Below are 22,664 nucleotides of genomic sequence, written 5' to 3'. Positions count from 1 at the left end.
GCCATCTATAGATTCAGTGCAATCCCTATCAAGCTAGCAATGGTAATTTTCGCAGAACTATAACAAATAATTTCACAATTTGTATGGAAACACACACACACACACACACACACACAAAAAGTAATGCTCAAAATTCTCCAAGCCAGGCTTTAGCAATACGTGAACTGTGAACTTCCTGATGTTCAAGCTGGTTTTAGAAAAGACAGAGGAACCAGAGATCAAATTGCCAACATCTGCTGGAGCATGGAAAAAGCAAGAGAGTTCCAGAAAAACATCTATTTCTGCTTTATTGACTATGCCAAAGCCTTTGACTGTGTGGATCACAATCAACTGTGGAAAATTCTGAAAGAGATAGGAATACCACACCACCTGACCTGCCTCTTGAGAAACCTATATGCAGGTCAGGAAGCAGCAGTGAGAACTGAACATGGAACAGCAGACTGATTCCAAATAGGAAAAGGAGTACGTCAAGGCTGTATATTGTCACCCTGCTTATTTAACTTATATGCAGCGTACATCATGAGAAATGCTGGACTGGAAGAAACACAAGCTGGAATCAAGATTGCTGGGAGAAATATCAGTAACCTCAGATATGCAGATGACATCACCCTTATGCCAGAAAGTGAAGAGGAACTAAAAAGCCTCTTGAAGTGAAACAGGAGAGTGAGAAAGTTGGCTTAAAGCTCAACATTCAGAAAACTAAGATCATGGCCTCTGGTCCCATCACTTCATGGGAAATAGATGGGGAAACAGTGGACACAGTGTCAGATTTTATTTTTTTGTGCTCCAAAATCACTGCAGATGGTGATCGCAGCCATGAAATTAAAAGACGCTTACTCCTTGGAAGAAAAGTTATGACCAACCTAGATAGCATATTCAAAAGCAGAGACACTACTTTGCCGACTAAGGTCCGTCTAGTCAAGGCTATGGTTTTTCCTGTGGTCATGTATGGAAGTGAGAGTTGGACTATGAAGAAGGCTGAGTGCCGAAGAACTGATGCTTTTGAACTGTGGTGTTGGAGAAGACTCTTGAGAGTCCCTTGGACTGCAAGGAGATGCAACCAGTCCATTCTGAAGGAGATCAGCCCTGGGATTTCTTTGGAAGGAATGATGCTAAAGCTGAAACTCCAGTACTTTGGCCACCTCATGCGAAGGGTTGACTCATTGGAAAAGACTCTGATGCTGGGAGGTATTGGGGTCAGGAGAAGGGGATGACAGAGAATGAGATGGTTGGATGGCATCACTGACTCGATGGATGTGAGTCTGGTTGAATTCCGGGAGTTGGTGATGGACAGGGAGGCCTGGCGTGCTGCGATTCATGGGGTCGCAAAGAGTTGGACACGACTGAGCGACTGAACTGAACTGAACTGAACTGAACCTGTTATGTACCTATACTGCCAGCAGTAAAAACCAAAAGTGCAGTAGCAATACCAAATGGATATGATTGTAACCATACCAAGATGTTGGTAAAGATGCTGGAAGTGATGGTGAAATAACATAGCTTTAAATGTTACATTTACACTTACTGATTGTGACTCAGTTGTGTCACCAGTGTAAACTCAAAGAAAAAGCATGACAGAAGCACTGGGTTGAGGGCCAAGCCTTGGTGGCCTCCCATCCACACTAGGGTATTAGACATAATATTTTATTTGCAGTATTGACTTCTTTGAGCTTATAAATGTCATGACTGCTTCATTCTGTCAAGCAAGGACTGGTTTTGCTTCCATGCATTATCTATGAAACATAGACCACGTTTGAACCTTAGTAACCACTTTAAAATGTGATGTTTGCTTACAAAACAAAAGAAAACTGTGATAGATGTGAAGGAAGAAGAGGATTCCAATTTCAAAAACATCTGCATAAACTCCATTTTTGTAAAATGGTTTTAACCTGGTTGAATGTAAAGATGACATATGACAAAACTCAAGATGCAATTGTTTTCAAAAGTATCTGGGGAGTATCTGAGAGCTCATTCATTACCTGAGACCTGATTCATTACCTGAGATCTCTCAACTTTGAGAGATCTCTACAAGGGTCATTAAGTGTGTTGTTTGATTTTTGTTGTTTATTGAAAATAGCATTTATATGTATATATAAATTTACTAAATATGGTTCAGTGATTTTTTTTTTAACTGCTCAACACTCCTAGGAAATGAGAGCCCAGGTATGAAAACAGAACATTGCCATTTCCCTAGGAGTCTGTCTGTATCTTCCTCTGACCTGACCACTGTTCTAACCTTTAACACAATAAATTAATTTGTCTTGTTTTTGAATATCATATAAAAATGTAATAAATTATGTAAGGTTTTGTCTGGGTTTCTTTTACTCGGTATTATGTTTGTGAAATTTGCACATCTGGTCAGATGCAACAAATTCATACAAAATTGCAGTATGGTACACCAGTATGCCAATATATAATACCATAATTTACTTACCCATTCCTCTATTGATGGCCTCAGTGGTTTATAATATTTCATTCAGCTTAATGAAGAATTTTCTGTTTTAGCTGGAGTAAGCACACTGACTATCTTAAACATCCAATGTGATAGTTTTTGGAATATGGGCTCACTGTGATCTTATTGTTGATCTCCCACCGTGGAGAATTTCTGAATGGAAACCATTGTCTTTGATAATTTTTTTTTTTTAATGGCAAAAGATGCAGAGCTGACTCTTTGTGTGCCTTGTTGATGATCCTGGTTGAGTTACGGAAATCCTTTGGAACCAGCATCCATTAGCATACAGCTCTAAAAATGTCTATGCTTTCTGTTGAGGGTAAGTTTGTGGCAAGAAAAGAACTGAACTAAGGAAATCATTGAGCTCATAAGGCTTCACAGCACCAACCAAATCAAAGTTCTGATTGCAGTTTACAGTGTTAGTGGACTCATGAAGAACAAGTTAGCTTCAGAAGCCATGCTGTGTGGTAACTCTATGTGAAAATATCAAATGACACTACATTCATATTAGGAAATAGAATCCATGCAATTCACACCTGTTAGAAAAAAGCAAGCTCAATAACACTTTCCAACAGCAATGATGATTATGATAAACAAAGGAGATCTTTCGGGATCAGCAAGGGTATGGGACGGAAACAGGCTGTGATGTCTCCCTACAACTTAGACCCCTATCTGACTAGTTGACTCTTCTTTTGTATAAAACTAGGAAACATTGTGTCAAACCTAAAGATTCTTTTTACTCAGACTCCTTAAGGCACACCTTTATGCAGTGCTGTTTTAGGAAGGATTCTACTTCTACACCCTCCAATTAATCTAGCATTAATTCTGCATGTTGCCACAATGTGAATCCATTTTTCCTAAAGTTAGTTTTTTAAAACCTACACATTGCTTTTTGGCTTGTGTCATTTTGTGGTTTGCTGGGAGTGATTTTGTATTAACTGAGGGAATATTAACTGCTATTTCAAATAAGCCCCAAATATCAGTGGTTCAGATAATAGACATTTATTTCTTGCCCACATAGTAGTATAATGCAAGTATCCTTGGTCAGCAGATAGCCTTGAAGGTAACACCCAGGAGTCCCATTCTGTGCTTCTCCCTCCCCAGAGAGGAAGAAGTTTAGAGACCTTTGCAATTTAGATAGCAAACAAAGAAAGAAAAATAGAGAAGATAATTGAATCTGGAAAGGACATCCATCGCCTCCATGCAGAGGGCTCTGGGAAATATAGTCTCTTTGTGGGAAGCTGCTTTTCAGTTAAGTAGGGAGCACAAATTTTGGTGGAGAGCTATCCATCTCTTCTATAGAAAGGATGGGATAGTACATTTTATCTTATTTTATAAGGAAAAATTATAAAAGCCAACGTGGGTTTTAAGTAAAGTATAAGATCTAAGACTTCAAAATTGGGTGTGCAAGTTGAGGTTTGACAGAAAACAACAAAATTCTGTAAAGCAATTATCCTATAATTAAAAAATAAATAAAAATTGAGTGTGAAAAACTATATAATTTTACCTTTTATAATTCAGAATAACTTACATTTTGAAGCTCTATGCCTCTAGTATAGCAGAGTCATTTAATTTGGGGTGGGGGCAGCTATCCAAGGTATTCCCTTTCCAAAATTTATTTGGAAAAATTCTAGCGTTCTAGAATTCTAGAGGGCAGGAAGCAGGGCAGGAATATTATCATTGATTCATCTGTTGACATAGGTCTTTGAGAAATATCCTCTATAGCAGAAAGTTTAGCTCTTCTCAGAGCATGGGAATTTTCATGGATTTTCCCACAAATGAATCTCTTAGAAAAGAAATACTGAAGGGATGTCATTCTGTTGCTCTTTGTGCTGAGATCCCAGAATGCTCTCAAGCACTAATCTCCTAATCCTAATTCCAAATAGAGGAATTTAGTTAGAAATCTTAGCAAGAGAAATCCTTCTTCTTTCAATTTTCTGGCCAAAATGTTCTATGTAAACCGAGATCCTCTCTTTTTTTCCTGAAGTTTAGATGATTCTTCAAATTTTCCAACTATATTACTGCCTTTGGACCTTTGCACCTTCCATCGATAATGGATATCCAGGACTTAAAAACAGTATTTGGGACCTAGTCATCAGTCATTAATTTGTGAGGAATGAATTACTTTCAAGACAGATCATACAATTCCCATTTTACAGAAATAAATTCTGTGACTTCATAATGCTAAGAGATCTGCAAAAAAATGTCTAAAACTAGCAAATGAAAGGTCCAGAATTTTTTAAATTGAAGGATAATTGCTTTACAGAATTTTGTGGCTTTCTGTCATACATCAACAAGAATCTTCCATAGGTGCAACTGTGTCCCGTCCCTCCTGAACCTTCCTCCCATCTCCCTCCCCACCCCACCCTTCTAGATTGTCACAGAGGACATGTTAGGTTCCCTGAATCATATAGAAAATTCCCATTAGCTATCTATTTTGCATATGGCATTGTAAATTTCCATGTCACTTTCTCCATACATCTCACCCTCCTCCCCTCCCCTCATGTCCATAGGTTGGTTCTCTATGTCTGTTTCTCCATTGCTGCCTTGAAAATAAATTTATCAGTGTCATCTTTTTAGATTCCATATATATGTGTCAGTATATATTTATATTTCTCTTTCTGACTTACTTCACTATGTATAATAGGCTCTAGGTTCATCAACCTCTTTAGAACAGACTCAAATGTGTTCCTTTTTATAGCTGAGTAATATTCCATTGTGTATATGTACCACAGCTTCTTTATCCATTCATCTGTTGATGGACATCTAGTTTGCTTCCATGTTCCAGCTATTGTAAATAGTGCTGCAATGAACATTAGGGTACATGTGTCTTTTTCAATTGAAGTTTCCTCAGGGCATATGCCTAGGAGTGGGATTGCTGGGTCATATGGTGGTTTTATTCCTAACTTTCTAAGGAATCTCCGTACTGTCTTCCATAGTGGCTGTATCAATTTACATTCCCACCAGCAGTACAAGAGGGTTCCCTTTTCTCCACACCCTCTCCAGCATTTATTGTTTGTAGACTTTTTGATGATGGCCATTCTGACTAGTGTGAGGTGATATCTCACACTAGTGGTTTTATTTGCATTTTGCTAATAATAATGAGTGATGTTGAGCATCTTTTCATGTGTTTATTAGCCATCTGTATGTCTCCTTTGGAGAAATGTCTTTTTAGGTCCTTTTCTCACTTTTTGATTGGGTTGTTTGTTGGGCTGTTTGTTTTTCTGGTATTGAGCTGTATGAACTGTGTGTATATTTTGGAAATTAATTATTTGTCAGTTGTTTCATTTCCTATTATTTTCTCCCATTCTGAGGTTTGTCTTTTCACCTCGTTTGTAGTTTCCTTTGCTGTGCAAAAGCTTAGGTTCCACTTTATTTTTGTTTTTATTTCCATTACTCTAGGAGGTGGGTCATAGAAGATTTTGCTTTGATTTATGTCATCAAGTGTTCTTCCTATGCTTTCCTCTAAGCTTTTTAGTTTCTGGTCTTACATTTAGGTCTTTAATCCATTTTGAGTTTATCTTTGTGTATGGCATTAGGAAAAGTTTCATTTCATTCTAATTTCATTCTTTTGCACATAGCTGTCCAGTTTTCCCAGCACCACTTATTGAAGAGGCTTAACTTTGTCCATTGTATATTCTTGCCTCCTTTGTCAAAAATAAGGTACCCATATCTGGTTTCTTTATCTTGTTCCATTGGTCTATATTTCTGTTTTTATACCAGTACCCTACTGTCTTGATGACTGTAACTTCATACTATAGTCTGAAGTCAGGAAAGTTGTTTCCTCCAGCTCCATTCTTCTTTCTCAAGACTACTTTGGCTATTCACGGTCTTTTGCATTTCAATATGAATTGTGAAATTTTTTGTTCTAGTTCTGTGAAGAATGCCATTGGTAATTTGATAGGGATCATATTGAATCTGTAGATTGCATTTGGTAGTATAGTCATTTTCACAATATTGATTCTTCTTACCCAGGAACATGAAATATCTTTCCATTTGTTTATGTCATCTTTGATTTCTTTCATCAGTGCCTTATAATTTTCTATATACAGGTCTTTTGTCTCCTTAGGTTTATTCCTAGATATTTAATTCTTTTTGTTGCAATGGTGAATGGGATTGATTCTTTAATTTCACTTTCTGATTTTTCATTGTTATTATATATGAATGCAAGTGATTTCTGTGTATTGACCTTGTATCCTGTGACTTTGCTAAATTCACTGATTAGAGCTAGCAATTTTCTGGTAGTTTCTTTTGGGTTTTCTACATATAGTATCCTGTCATCTGCAAACAGTGAAAGTTTTACTTCTTTTCTTATCTGAATTTATTTTATTTCTTTTTCTTCTGTAATTGCCATAGCTAGGACTTCCAAAACTATGTTGAATAATAGTGATGAGAGTGGACACCCTTGCTTGTTCCTGATCTTAGAGGGAATGCTTTTAATTTTTCACTGTTAAGAATAATGTTTGCTGTGGGCTTATCATTTATGGCCTTTACTATATTGAGGTAGATTCCTTCTATGCCCATTTTTTATCATAAATTGGTGCTGAATTTTGTCAAACACTTTTCTATATATATTGAGATAATCATATGGTTTTTATCTTTCAGTTTATTATATGGTGTATCACATTGATTGATTGATTGAATATATTGAAGAATCCTTGCATGCCTGGAATAAATCTGACTTGATCAGCTTTTTAATGAATTCTGTTTGCTAGAATTTTGTTAAGGATTTTTTCATCTATGTTCATCAGTTGGAATTTTCTTTTTGTATGTGTTATTTTTGCCTGGCTTTGGTATCAGGGTGATTGTGGCCTCATAGAATGAGTTTGGAAGTGTCTCCTCCTCTGCAATTTTTGGAAGAGTTTCAGAAAAATAGGCATTGACTCTTCTCTAAATGTTTGCTAGAATTTCCTGTGAAGTCATCTGGCCCGGGGCTTTTGTTTTTTGGGAGACTTTTTAAAATCACAGTTTCTATTTAGGTGTTTGTAATTGAGTTGTTTATGATTTCTATTTCATCCTGGATCAGTCTTGGGAGGTTGAACTTTTCTAAGAATCTGTCCATTTCCTCTAGGTTGTCCATTTTGTTAGTATATAGTTGCTCATAATATTCTCTTATGATCCTTTGAATGTCTTTGTTGTCTGTTGTAACCCCTCCTTTTCCATTTCTATTTTGTTAATTTGATTTTTCTCCCTTTTTTTCTTGATGAGTCTGGCAATTGGTTTGTCAGTTTTGTTTATCTTCTCAAAGAACCAGCTTTTAGTTTTATTAACCTTTGCTATTCTTTTCGTTGCAATGGTGAATGGAATTGTTTCCTTAATTTCTTTTTGCTGGGCATACACACCGAGGAAACCAGAATTGAAAGAGACACATGTACCCCCATGTTCATTGCAGCACTGTTTATAATAGCCAGGACATGGAAACAACCTAGATGTCCATCAGCAGATGAATGGATAAGAAAGCTGTGGTACATATACACAATGGAGTATTACTCAGCTGTTAAAAAGAATTCATTTGAATCAGTTCTGATGAGATGTATGAAACTGGAGCCGATTATACAGAGTGAAGTAAACCAGAAAGAAAAACACCAATACAGTATACTAACACATATATATGGAATTTAGAAAGATGGCAATGACGACCCTGTATGCAAGACAGCAAAAAAGACACAGCTGTGTATAACGGACTTTTGGACTCAGACAGAGAGGGAGAGGGTGGGATGACTTGGGAGAATGGCATTCTATCATGTATACTATCATGTAAGAATTGAATCGCCAGTCTATGTCTGATGCAGGATACAGCATGCTTGGGGCTGGTGCATGGGGATGACCCAGAGAGATGTTATGGGGAGGGAGGTGGGAGGGGGGTTCATGTTTGGGAACACATGTAAGAATTAAAGATTTTAAAATAAAAAAAAAAGAATTAAAGATTTTAAAATTAAAAAAAAATAAATAAATAAAAAATCTTTGCTAGTGTTTCCTTCATTTCTTTTTTTACTTATTTCTGCTCTGATCTTTATGATTTCTTTCCTTCTGCTGACTTTGGGACTTTCTTGTTCTTCTTTTTCCAGCTGCTTTAGATGTAGTTAAGTTGTCTATACAATGCTTTTCCTGTTTCTTGAGGTATGATTGTATCACTATAAACTTCCCTCTTAGAACTGCTTTTGCTGAATTCCATAGACTTTTGGTTGTTGTATTTTCATTGATATTTTTTTCTAGGAATCTTTTGATTTCCCTTTGATTTATTCAGTACCATCTTTGTTATTTAGTATTGTATTGTTTAATCTCCATAACTTAGTGTTTCTCAGTCCCCCCCACCCCGTAGTTGATATCTAGTCTCATGGCTTTGTGGTCAGAGACGATACTTGAAACAGTTTCAAATTTCTTTAATTTACTGAGGCTTGATTTGTGGCCCAAGATGTGGCCTATCTTGGAGAAAGTTCTATGTGCACTTGAGAGGGAAGTGTGTTCTTCTGCATTTGGATGGAAAGTTCTGAAGATATCAATTAGCTCCATTTGGACCAATGTTTCATATAAGGTTTGTGTTTCCTTATTGATTCTGTTTTAATGATCTGTCCACTGGTGTAACTGGAGTGTTAAAGTCCCCCACCATTATTATGTTAGTGTCAATTTCCTCTCTTATGCCTGTTACTGTTTGCCTTATGTATTGAGGTGCTGCTATGTTGCGTGCATAAATATTTACAGTTGTTATGTCTTCTCCTTGGATTGATTCCTTGATTATGTGCTGTCCTTTGTCTCTTATAATATTCTTTATTTTAAAGTCTATTTTGTCTGAAATAAGGATTGCCTCTCTGGCTTTCCTTTGGTTTCCTTTCACATGGAATGTATTTTTCTATCCTTTTACTTTCCATCTGTATGAGTCTCTAGATCTGAAGTGGATCTCTTGTAGGAAGTATATATATGGGTCTTGTTTTCGTATCCATTCAGTCAGTTTGTATCTTTTGGTTGGTGCATTTAATCCATTTATGTTTATCGATACATATGCTCCTATTGGCATTTGCTTGATTGTTTTGGGTTTGTTTTTGTAGTTCTTTTCTTTCTTTTGTGTTTACTGGCTATATAAGTCCTGTTAGCATTATTTCAAGATGGTTTGGTGGTGCTAAATTCTCTTAACTTCTGCTTGTCTGTAAAACTTTTGATTTCTCCATCAATTTTGAATGAGATCTTTGCTGGGTACTGTAATTTTGGTTGTAGATTTTTCTCTTTCAGTACTTTTTGTGTCCTGCCATTCCCTTCTGGCCTGTAGAGTTTCTGCTGAAAGATCTGCTGTTAACCCTATGGATTTTCCCGTGTATGTTACTTGTTGCTTTTCCCTTGTTGCTTTTAATATCCTTTCTTTGTGCTTAATCTCTCTTAGCTTGATTAATATGTTTTGATGTATTTCTCCTTGGGTTTATCCTGTAAGGGACTCTCTGTGCTTCTTGGGCTTGACTGACTGTTTCATTTCCCATGTTGGGGAAGTTTTCAACTATAATTTCTTCAAAATTTTTCTTAATGCCTTTCTTTTTTACTTCTTCCTCTGGGACCCCTATAACTTGAATGTTGGAGCATTTAATATATTTCCCAAAGATGCCTGAGACTATCCTCTCGGTTCTTTTCATTTTTCCCCCTTTATTCCATTCTTCATTTATTTCTACCATTCTATCTTGCAGCTCACTTATCTATTCCTCTATCTCAGTTATTCTGCTATTAATTCCTTCTAGAGTATTTTTAATTTCAGTAGTTGTGTTATTCATCTCTGTTTGCTTATTCTTTGTTTCTCCTGTGTCCTTGGTAATTGTATTAACTGTGTTAAATGTTTCTTGCATTTTCTTCATTCTATTTTCAAGTCTTTAGAACATCTTTACTATCATTATTCTAAGTTCTCTTTCAGGTAGATTGCTTATTTGCTCTTGTGAGTTTCTGCCTTATTCTTTCATTTGTGCTATATTTTTTCTGTCTTTTCATCATTTTTCTAACTTGCTCCACTTGAAGTCTCCTTTATCCAGGCTTTAGGGTTATAGTCCTTCTTCCTTTTGATTTTTGCCCTTGGAGGGAACGGTTGGTTGAATGGTTTGTGTTGATTTCTTGTTGGGGTGACTTGTGCCCATGTTCTCATTTCTAGGAACTTAACCTGTCCCCTTGGAGGCCTGAGGTCTTCTGCTGTTGCCTAGAGGTTGCTTTGTAGGAGTCGTTCCATATCTTGATGAATTTTTGATGTATTTATGGGTAAGCTGGTTATTTCCCTGTCTTACTCCTCCACCATCTTCTTCTGCCTCTAACTTCACCTTTTAAAATAAAGGCAGCCACCACCAGGGCCAGTGTGATGATAATGGAGAACCAGGAGACCCACAATGCTTTCTTTCTGTAGTTCTGGGCTTTGTGAGGTTTTAGCTGAGTGCTGCTTTCTAGCAAGTTGATCTTGCTTCTGTCTTCAGGTATTCACAGATACATCCACACACTAGCTTCTTACTCCCTCCTGAGAGGTCTAGAATTTTAACCTGGACAGTCAATCTGCATTCACATATATATGTATAATATGTTGCTTTGTCCCAATTCATCTGCAGTGCCTTGGAGAGATTCCTGGACTTGGAATATTGAAAGTCTTTGTCTTAGTATTTTTGTGATTTTGGGGAAATCACTTAGTCTTACTATGTCTCAGTTTCCTCATCTGCAGACTAGAAATAATGATGTATCTCTTACTGACGACTGGAAAGTTTAAATGGTTGTACATGCATGCATGCTTAGTTGTGTCCAACTCTTTTTGACCCCATGAACTGTGGCCCACCTGGCTCTTCCATTCATGGGATTTTTTAGGCAAGAACATCAGAGGGGTTGCCATTACCTCTTCCAGGTGGTGAGTTAAGGCAATTATGTCAGGTGTCTGTGGTTGCAACAATATATAACAGTGACAACCACACAGACAACCACACAGCCACAGTGGCATACAACAATAAACTGATTGCTTACATATATGGGGTCAGCTGGGGTTCAGGTGAGCAGCTCTGCTCTTGACTGGACTCATTTATGTATCTGGGGTTAGGCTGGCTGTCAGCTGATCTAGGCTGGCCTTGGCTGGGATGACTGAGTAATTTGGTTCTTTTCCATTTATATCTCATCCTAGCAGGTTAGCCTGAAAATGTCATTATGGTAAGAACAAGGGCACAGAGGGTAACAGAAACAAGAAAATGCTCTTGAGCCAAAGCTCAGAAGTAGCACAACATTGCTTCTACTACATTCTGCTAACTGAAGCATGTCATACAGCTTAGTCCAGGCTTAAAGACTGGGGATATTGATTCTATTTCTTTAGCAGAGGGAATAGAATGGCAATTTACATGGCCAAGGGCTTGTCTATAGAGAGGAAAAACAATCGGGCCATTAACACAACATTTTCTGTAGTGATCCATAAAGTTTAGTTCAATCTGAGGGGCATTTGGGCACACTAGAAAACTTGGAATCTGTGTGACAGTTATTCTGGAATCAGTTTCATTAATGCATTTAGTTTCTTCCTTTTCCATTCCATAGGGTGAGTTTCTAGCTATCTTCTGAAGGGGAAAAAGAGGATAGACACCTCTCAGTGGAGAAAGGCCCACTCATCTAACTGCAGACTGCCTCTTACTGCCTGAAAATCCACAGTGAGCAAATTACCAATGTCTATCTCACGCTGTCATTTCTCCCAGTGAAAGAAAAGTCACTCTCTTGTTTCTAAATAAACTTAAAGCACTTCTATATTCAGAGGGCCAGGCAGAAATCCCATCAGTATAGTATCTAGGACAGAAGAAGCGCCTTCCTATACTGTCTCAGGGTCTAGTGAGCATGCCCTGAGTATTCTAGTGGACTTGCTCACTTCCTGACCCTTCTCTGTTATGCTGGCTCTGAAGACATTATGAGGTTAGGTGAGCTCCAAGATCATGGGATAATGGAAGAAGCAATAGGCACTTCTACTGTGGTACTCTGGACTCCTGTTTGTTCTCTAACAGAGTATCTGAAGTAAAACACACCCCACCTTACAAGACTGATTTCCTTCTGAAATCTCCGTCTGTAATCCTCATAGTAACCTAACTATGACTTTTCTCCCCCAGTGAACAAATTTCTCTGACACGGTTTGCTGAAAGAGAATTTGTCTCCTACCTGTTCTGGGCTTCATTGTTAAGTTTTTGTTACACTTCACCTGATTTTCCTAATTGTTTTGAGGTCTGTAGGTCAGTAGGGCTGGTTTATAGGGTCACTAAAAGTAATCAATAGGCAATCAGTATTCATAGAAAACACTTTTATCTGAGCCAAACTGAGGACTGTAACCTAGAAGCCACGTTATCCCCAGATTACTCTGAGAAACTGCTCCCGAGAAGCATGGTTTTAAGTACCGTTTTGTATCTTGTCAAAACAAAGAACATTAAAATTGATGCAGGTGCTGTGAAGACCAGTATGGAGGTTCCTTAAAAATTAAAAATAGAACTACCATAACCCAGTAACCCCACTACTGATACCCAGAGAAAACCATAATTTAAAAAGATACATGCATACCAGTGTTCATAGCAGCACTGTTTACAATAGCCAGGACAATGGAAGCAAGCGAAGCATCCATCAACAGAGGAATGGTAAAGAGGATGGGGCACATATATATAGACAATGGAATATTATGCAGCCATTAAAGTGAGAGTTGCTCAGTTGTGTCTGACACTTTGCGACCCCACAAACTATATAGTTCATGGAATTCTCCAGACCAGAATACTGGAGTGGATAGCCTTTCCCTTCCTCAGGGGACCTTCCCAATCCAGGGATTGATCACAGGTCACCTGCATTGCAGGAGGATTCCTTACCTGCTGAGCCACAAGGGAAGCCCAGTGCAGCCATTAAAAAGGACCAAAATTGGGTCATGTGTGAAGACATGGATGGACTTAGAGACTGTCACACAGAGTGAAGGAAGTTAGAAAAACAAATATTGTATATTAATGCATATATGTGCAATCTAGAAAAAATGGTATTGATGATCTTATTTGACGAGCAGCAATAGAGACACAGATATGGAGAACAAATGTATGAAAACCAAGGGAGGAAGAGGGAGTGGGATCAATTATATTGGAACTCACACATACACACATACATATTTATGGGTGTGCTCAGCTACTTCAGTCATGTTTGACTCTTTGTGACCCTATGTACTGAAGCCTACCAGGCTCCTCTGTCCATGGGATTCTCTAGTCAAGAATCCTGGAGTAGATTGCCATGTCCTCCTCCAGGGGATCTTTGAGACCCAGGGATTGAACCTAAGCCACTGGGGAAATAAGTATATATATATATATCCCCTGGAAAAGGAAATGGCTACCCACTCTTGTATTCCTGCCTGGGGAATCCCATAGACAGAGGAGACTGTTGGGCTCCAGAGGACTGGTAGGTTACAGTCTATGGGGTTGCAAAAAGTCAGACATGACTGATCATTTTTCTCTTCTTTGATAATATGCATAAAATAGAAAACTAGTGAGTACCTTCTGTACAGCTCAGGGAACTCAGTGCTTTGTGGTGACCTAAATGGGAAGAAAATTCAGAAATGAAGGGTATTTGTATATGTATCCCTGATTCACTTTGCTGTACAGTAGAAACGAACTCAAGATTGTAAAGCAACTGTACTCCAATAAAAATTAGTTTTCAAAAAGAACAAAGAACATTAAATAAATCAAGGGTATGTTCCATTAAGATTAAAAAAAAAACAACTGGAAAACCACACTAGCACATGTATACAGAGAGTCAGTATGGCCTTGGCACCTGAGAAGGGAGTCTTATTACCAAAGAAGTGCCAGAAATTCTTCCCAGGAAGAGAGGCATTTAATCTTTATTTTAAACATGGACGTTATTTGCTTCTGGTCAATGTGCCCTTTTGTTTAATAGTTAAAGAAGGTGTGCAATATATGTTTGCTAGGCTACAAACAGATTGTTCTAGTCAATATAAAATTCAGTTAACTCGTGTGCAAGCCAAAATGACTTCATCATACTTCAATGTATGAGAATTTCTTTTAACAATAACCCACTCCCTAAATCCCTTTCTGTACAGCAAGGCTTCAATAGATTAACTTTGTCTTTTTTCCCATACATACTCCACCCATGTTATATAACCTGCTTTATTGACTATATAATAATGAGCAATTTCCCTCTCCAATAAATTTTTGTCTATAGTGTCCTAACACAACATCCCTTTGCTTATATGGACAGAAATTCATTTAACCAAGTCTTTTGTTGAGCACTTAGATATTTTTTGGTTTGTCATGTTCATAAATGAAGGAGAAAGTTTTGAATGTCATATTTCTGCAACCAGTTCTTGCTGCTGCTAAGTCACTTCAGTCGTGTCTGACTCTGTGTGACCCCATAGATGGCAGCTCACTAGGCTCCCTCGTCCCCGGGATTCTCCAGGCAAGAACACTGGAGTGGGTTGCCATTTCCTTCTCCAGTGCATGAAAGTGAAAAGTCAAAGGGAAATCGCTCAGTTGTGTCAGACTCTTCGCAACCCCATGGACCGCAGCCTACCAGGCTCCTCTGTCCATGGGATTTTCCAGGCAAGAGTACTGGAGTGGGGTGCCATCGCCTTCTCCAAACCAGTTCTTACAGATGAGTTATTGTCATTGCATTCGATGTTTCCACTGTGCAGGGGATAGAGTTTAAAAGCTATTAAACCAGACACCTGGTTATTATCCCAGAGCTTCGATTTATCCTAATGAAGCCAGCCTGAAGTTCTCTACCCAGGAAAGTCTGAAAATCTATATTCAAGGGAAAAGATGGGTGGGAACTCTCTAACCTCCTTCTGTTCATCAGTATTTTCAATAATTGTGCCTCACTCCGACTCCTCACTAGAGTTATGGAAGAGGGAAGACAGATACTGCTATAGCCATCTTGGAGAAGGGGGTTCTGAAAATGTGAGTGCTTGGTCCAAGTCACACTCCTCAGAAATCGTGGGATCTGTCCTCCACCTCAGACTTTTTGACATTCAGCCTGCTGTTTTCCACTGCAGTGTGTTACAGGGACTTGTTTGCAATAATAATTGTTTGTAACAGATAAGTTTTATTAGACTTGTATTATATACAAGACCATGTTCTCAATGTTTTTTATGTTTTAACTCCCTGAATATTCAAAACAATCATATGTAGTAGATGTTATTGTTGTTGTTATTTGCTGAGGTAGTGACTGGGAGAGATTAAACAATTTTTCAAGATCACATGATAGATAGTAACAGAACTGCAATTCAAACTCAATTAAGAGATCAAGCTCTTAGCCTCTGTAACCCATGGATAAATATTGACTGTTAAATATAATTCAGGGTTATCATGAGGTTAGCCTGGAGCCTCACCTATCAATATTATTGCCATGCTAAATCCCAGGAAATTCCTCCTCCTCATCTTCTTTTTCCTTTTCATAATTCTCCTGTGAACACACACACAATTGGAATGTTGCTTGAGCTAACTCCAGATCACAGAAGAATGTCCTTATCATCAAAACAAAGTAATCCCTTTTGGTAATCCTTCTATCCTCCCTACAAATCTCTTCTGGGCCAAATCTCCTTCAATCTTATTGCCTTCAGCTATAAATGATAAATTAATTGTTCATCTGTATTTTATTTCTTCTTGTTTAAAATATTACTTATTGTTTTCTTCTGATTGTAAAAGTAGTATACACTTACTGAAAAAAATATGGGAAACAGAAAAGTATAGGCAATAAAGTAAAACCATCCAAAATCTCTCTGTACTTGAGAGATAACACCTGTTAATATTTTTCCCTATCTTCTGCACATCCTCCATAGAACTAGATCATACCGTAGTACTATTTCTTGCTGTTTTTCTTTTCACTTAATGTATCATGAGCATTCCCATGCTTTATTAAGTACAATGTGGCTTCTAACAACTGTATAATATCCCATTGTATTAATTAATATAGTAACTTAATTAATACACATTGATGAGCATCATTTTACACACATCTGTGTCTTATTCCTGATAATTATTTTAGGAATGATTCCTAGAATTAAAATTGCTGGATCTAAAGTGCATACTTTCAGGTTCTCAGTGTACCAGTTGTCAAATTCTTCTCTAGAAACATGTACCAGTTTGCACATGTTTCCATATGGATTTAAAATGGTGCCTGGATCCTTTTTGAGCCTGTCTCTAAAGGATCGGAGCTCCTTGGAACTTTCTAGATCTACATCTGGCAAATCCAACCCCCGGGGATGACATTTGTGGTCACTATGGGGCCACATACACCCAGATCCCCAGAGTCAGATAGACTCATCCCTACTCACACTAAGGTTTTTATTGATCCCCTTTCAAAATGACAAAAGGAGTCTAGCCCACCAGACACTCCTGTTCATGGGATTTTCCAAGCAAGAATACTGGAGTGAGTTGCCATTTCTGTCTCCAGACAAGTTCAGAAATACCTACAGACTTAGTAGGTAGAACTAGAACATGCATCATCAAAACTCTGCTAAAATAAAAGCTGAAAGTAAAGGTTTCAAAGTAAATGAAACCCCAATCTTTACTGGTGTCTGTTCACTGAAGTATTTATCAATATGTTAGATGCTGGACAGAGAGACACAGTGCCTGTCTTCAAGGAGGTAACAGTCTAAAAGTGGAAAGAAAGAACTAGACCCATACAGAGAGTAAACCAGGGCATTTACAATAAGCACAATAGTATCCAGGACTTTTCCCGTTGTCTTTGAATGGCAGATGGTAGGAAGTAAATAATACCTAGACGCTGAGGAGCTGCCAGACACATCTCAGAGGGTCAGGACCAACTTTGCTTCAACTATCTTCTCATCCCTTCCCTATTGCAGCCTAAACAGTCTTAGTGGAATTTGTTGGAGATGCAAGGATTGAGTTTTTGGTGGAAAACTACTCCCTCCTATGAGATGTGGGAAGGAGATACTCTTTCCTCCCCACAGCAGGTGAGAAGGGCCTACGAGACTTGTTACCTGGAAGCAAGAGGGACTTGCTCACTGTGCCTGACAGCTCCATGCATGTGTAGTTCTGATCACTGACACTTTGCACAAGTGAAGGTAATTGGCAAGACATCGAGGTGGGGTAGAGCAGCCCTGCTTCCACTTTGGGCACAGAGAAGGTTTCGAGTTTTTGAGTTTGGGTCATTTGCCCAGTGGGGGCCTGGTCTGGAGCCATCTTTCCATTACCCTGAACACTCGGGTGGCAGAGGGACCCCAGCAGAAGGAGATTGTGAAGTGCACTGTGGGAGCTGGAGATGGGGAGATGAAGGGGTGTTTGATGAGCTCCCCTGGGAGCAGAGCCTCTTCCTGCCAGGAACCTGCACCCTAGAAACAACTTCAAGGATGCCCCACCAGGAGTCGGCATTTGGACCACTAACCCATCAGGGCAGGATCACAGCAGCATCTGTGAAGATACCCTCTCTGCCATGGGTGTCTGGCTCATTGGCCATCCTCTCAGTCATTCTAAATGAGCAAGAATGACTCATCTAAGTGACATATTTCTATGCTTATGCAAAGCTGTGTCTGGAGACACTGTTCTGGCTGTAAATATGCAGACAAAAGTAGAGTTTGGTTCCTGGGAGAAGCTTGCTTGAAGAGGCAAATATGAGATCAGGACATGAAACGGACACATTTTTCTTCCTCACACCCGGTAACCTCAGGGTCAAGTACTTGACGAAGGATGGCGATTACCTGTCTGCTGTATCCAGGAATTTCAGCCTTTGCTCCTTCAAAGTGGCTTCAGCTATTTGACAGTTTGCTTAATTTTTCAAACTGCCTCAGGCTACTTTGTTAGTGTTGAGACAAATTTCAGTTGTGTGTGTATGTATCCCAGTATGGGATGTGAAGATTTACACACTGACTGGGTACCTTAGATCAATACCAAAGGGGGTGTGCTCTCATAATAAACAAATGACTACAGCTGGAGTGTAAGCTGACTAATCAGCAAGCGTAGGTCTATGTTCAAGAAATTAACCCCAGTTTATTCTTATTCTTATATATAGGTTTATGTTTGAAGGTCTCTGCAGTTAGGCAAAGCCCTAATTTGTAATGCCTATTTCAGCTGTAAGCAGAAAAATTACCACCTGAAGTCAGTTAGGGAATCTTAGTAAACATTTATTTCTGTGATTTAAAAAGATAACCAAAGCTAATTTATTTTAAAGCATAAGAGCAATAAACCATTTTCCAAACTTATTATGGACATCTGCTGTGGGCTTGACCCTGAGGATACAAGGGGGAACAGAGTGGATGTGGTTTTGTCCTCAGAGAGCTCACAGTCTGGCAGAGCATTTGCTTGCAGCGCTGATGGTCATTCCAGTAACTATTAACTCTTTCCCCATAATCACTATTTTGTTTCAATAATTCATGAATAAGTTGCCACAAAATGTGGCAGTCTAACACAGTCACTTAATTTTTGCTCACTATCTTGTGGCTCAGGAATTGGGAAGGGTTCTCCTGGGGCTTCTCATACGGTTGAAGTCAAATATCTGGGGCAAGAGTCATCCGATGGCCTGACTGATGTTTGATGCCTGATGGGTCTGAGGTCCAGGGGGGCTCACGTGACTGTCAGCCAGAAGCTCATCTCGGCTGATGATGAGAGTGGCTCCATATGGCCTTTCCAGCATGGTAGTCTCAGAGAAGTTGTGTTTCTTGTGTAGTAACTCTTTTTCCCAGAACAAGTGCCCTAAGAGAGGCAACAGAAGCTAGATAACCTTTCCTGACTCAGCTTTGGAAGCGGTATTCTTTGATTTCAATCAAGTCACCATAGTTGGCTCAGATTCAAGTAGAGGAGACATAGAGCTCACCTTTTGATGGGAAGGGTCTCAAAGAATTTGAGGTCATGTTTTTAAACTACCACAGTCATAATCTGAAAGAGAGATTTTTCAGGTGGTAAATGGTCTCCCAAGGTTTATATGACCATTTGCTGCTGCTGCTAAGTCGCTTCAGTCGTGTCCGACTCTGTGCCACCCCAGAGACGGCAGCCCACCAGGCTCCCCCATCCCTGGGATTCTCCAGGCAAGAACACTGGAGTGGATCGCCACTGCCTTCTCCAATGCCTGGAAATGAAAAGTGAAAGTGAAGTCACTCACCCTAGAAACGACTCTTCGCGACACCACGGACTGCAGCCCACCAGGCTCCCCCATCCGTGGGATTTTCCAGGCAAGAGTACAGGAGTGGGGTGCCATTTCCTTCTCCATGTGACCATTTAGGGAACCTATTACAGCAGAGAAGGCTGAGACCATACTCAGACAGGACTGGAATTTGAATCTACACCAGGATAGCCTCCTCCACTCTCTCTCCTTCTACAGTTTCTATAAAGCTAATTGAAGCAATGACTTCTCAACTGATTCCATTTGATATCAAGCTTCTTAATAGCTATTTTTGGATAGAAGCCTACACTATCACAACCAGTACTGGCACTGATACTTGTAGCACTTTGGAAAAGGGGAAATTTTGCCCTGCTGAAACAAGAGCTTTCTTTTTCAGATTTGCCAATCAAAACCCAAATGAGCATATTTATTCTCTGAACTAGTATAAAATTAAGAGCAGAAAACTTAACAGTTATTAAGGACAGCAGGTGTCATATGCTTGTCATATTACAGAAAACACCCCTGAGGTATATTCACCAAGCCAATCTATTTTTACCTATAACCATTTTTAGTTTCTAAGTGTAGACTTTCTCACATCCACCTGATGCCTTCCACTCTGGAAGGACTTTCCTGGGAAATAAGACATTCTCTGATGAAATTTTGAGGGTTCAGTTTTTTATTTAAGAAAATCTTTTATTACTAATATAACATTTTGACCTCATTGGGGGTAGAGATATTATTTAATATTACAGTATGTTCCCTACATTTGAACAAGTTCTGTTCTGAGAGCACATTTGTAAGTCCAATAAGTACAGCAAAGTCAGCCTAGGTGCCCAGCTAACACAATCAGCCATATAGTAGTGTACAGTAGTAGGCTTATAATATGTTCGACACAAACGATACTCAACAAACACAAAAGATAAAGAAAACATTTTTAATCTTGCATTACAGTAGCTTAAAAAGTACAGTAGTACGGTACCAGCTGGCATTCAGGGGCTGGCACTGAGGAGGGAGAGGAGGTGGAGAAGCAGAGCTGAAGGAGCGTCAGCAGTAGGAGGTGGAGAGAGAGCTGCAGTCTCTCTCACAGCGGACGTGACTGGACATGCGCGTGCCATTCACATCTTTGTAAGTTTACAGCCTGAAGGTTTGTATGTAGGGGACTTACAGGATACCACGTTTGCCACAGTCTCAGGAACTAAGAAACCTCTCGAGGCTCCTCTCTCCTTCCTTAATTGTCTAGAATTCCAGTGCAGATGGGTCACTAGCTCAGGTCAAAGGATCAGCATTATTTCCCATGACCAAGCAGAGAGGGGTCCAGAGGACTTGGTCAGTTTAAGGCTTTAACTGCTATCATGCGGTGTCATTGCTAAACACAGCTCCTTGAACACTGCCTGCTAATGTAGGATGGTGGTCTCAACCTTATAGGTGCTGGCATTATGCGCCAGGTTAGTCTCTGAAAATCACTTTTGTTTAGTGTTTATGCATGTATGTGCATGCTAAGTTGCTTCAGTCGTGTCCAGTTCTTTGTGATCGTATGAACTGTAGCTCACCAGTCTCCATCTTCAAATATTATCACATTAGGGATTAGAGCTTCAACATGATTTTCAGGGGAACACTATTGGGTTATGATAGATTTCCCAGGCGGCTCAGTGGGTAAAGAATCTGCCTGCGATGCAAGAGACACAGGAGGTGCAGGTTCGGTCCTTGGGTCAGGAAGGTCGCTGAGGAGAGTTCCCTGTATCATACAGTAGGTCCTCGTTAGTTTTCTACTTTGTACACAGTAGTTTATACGTGTCAGTCCCAGTCTCCCAATTCATCCTGCCTCCTCTTCCCCCTTGATGTTCATACATTTGTTCCCTACACCTGTGTCTCTGCTTCTGCTTTGCAAATAGGCTCATCTCTATCATTTTTCCAGATTCCACATATGTGCATTAGTATACAAAATTTGTTTTTCTTTCTGACTTACTTTACTTTGTTTGACAGTCTCTAGGTCCATCCATGGAGAAGGCAATGGCACCTCACTCCAGTACTCTTGCCTGGAAAATCCCATGGACGGTGGAGCATGGTGGGCTGCAGTCCCTGGGATCGTGAAGAGTCGGACACGACTGAGTGACTTCACTTTCACTTTTCACTTTCATGCATTGGAGAAGGAAATGGCAACCCATTCCAGTGTTCTTGCCTGGAGAATCCCAGGGATGGAGGAGCATGGTGGGCTGCCGTCTATGGGGTCGCACAGAATTGGACATGACTGAAGCAACTTAGCAGCAGCAGCAGCAGCGGGTCCATCCATATCTCTCTTTACTCACTTGGATGTTCTTATAAAATATCACCACAATGCCAAGGGGTTTGGGTTTAGAAGATTTCCAAACACAGCCAGGCACAGAGCTAAACACCTACCTGCCTTTCACCAGCTTCTAGATCTTAGTTACTGCCATATTAGGAGTGCTTTGAAGAATCTGGCTTCCTTCTCTCTTGATAAAGCCTGGTCAAGGCCATCATAGACTATTACTGAATCTTACTGACTTAGAGCTTCCGAAGAGACAGGCCATCTCTAGGTATTTGTCTTCTAGAAGACTTCTTGGTTCCCAGTGGAATCGTCCCACCTTTTCTAAGACAAACACAGTACACACCGAAGGACTGAGGAAAGGGCAAACTCTGTCTGGCCAAAAGGAAACAAGGAGAATAGTGATGATAATAGTAACAAACAATACGTCTTATGTGTTTACTATGTGCTAGGAAGCAACAGTTAGAACTGGACATGGAACAACAGACTGGTTCCAAATAGGAAAAGGAGTACGTCAAGGCTGTATATTGTCACCCTGCTCATTTAACTTCTATGCAGAGTACATCATGAGAAATGCTGGACTGGAAGAAGCCCAAGCTGGAATCAAGATTGCCGGGAGAAATATCAATCACCTGAGATATGCAGATGACACCGCCCTTATGGCAGAAAGTGAAGAGGAATTAAAAAGCCTCGTGATGAAAGTGACAGAGAGTGAAAATGTTGGCTTAATGCTCAACATTCAGAAAACGAAGATCATGGCATCTGGTCCCATCACTTCATGGGAAATAGATGGGGAACAGTGGAAACAGTGTCAGACTTTATTTTGGGGGGCTCCAAAATCACTGCAGATGGTGACTGCAGCCATGA

Source organism: Capricornis sumatraensis, chromosome 15 (genome assembly GCF_032405125.1).
Source record: "Capricornis sumatraensis isolate serow.1 chromosome 15, serow.2, whole genome shotgun sequence".
In the NCBI taxonomy this organism is placed as follows: Eukaryota; Metazoa; Chordata; class Mammalia; order Artiodactyla; family Bovidae; genus Capricornis; species Capricornis sumatraensis.
Note: the sequence above shows the minus strand (reverse complement) of the source record.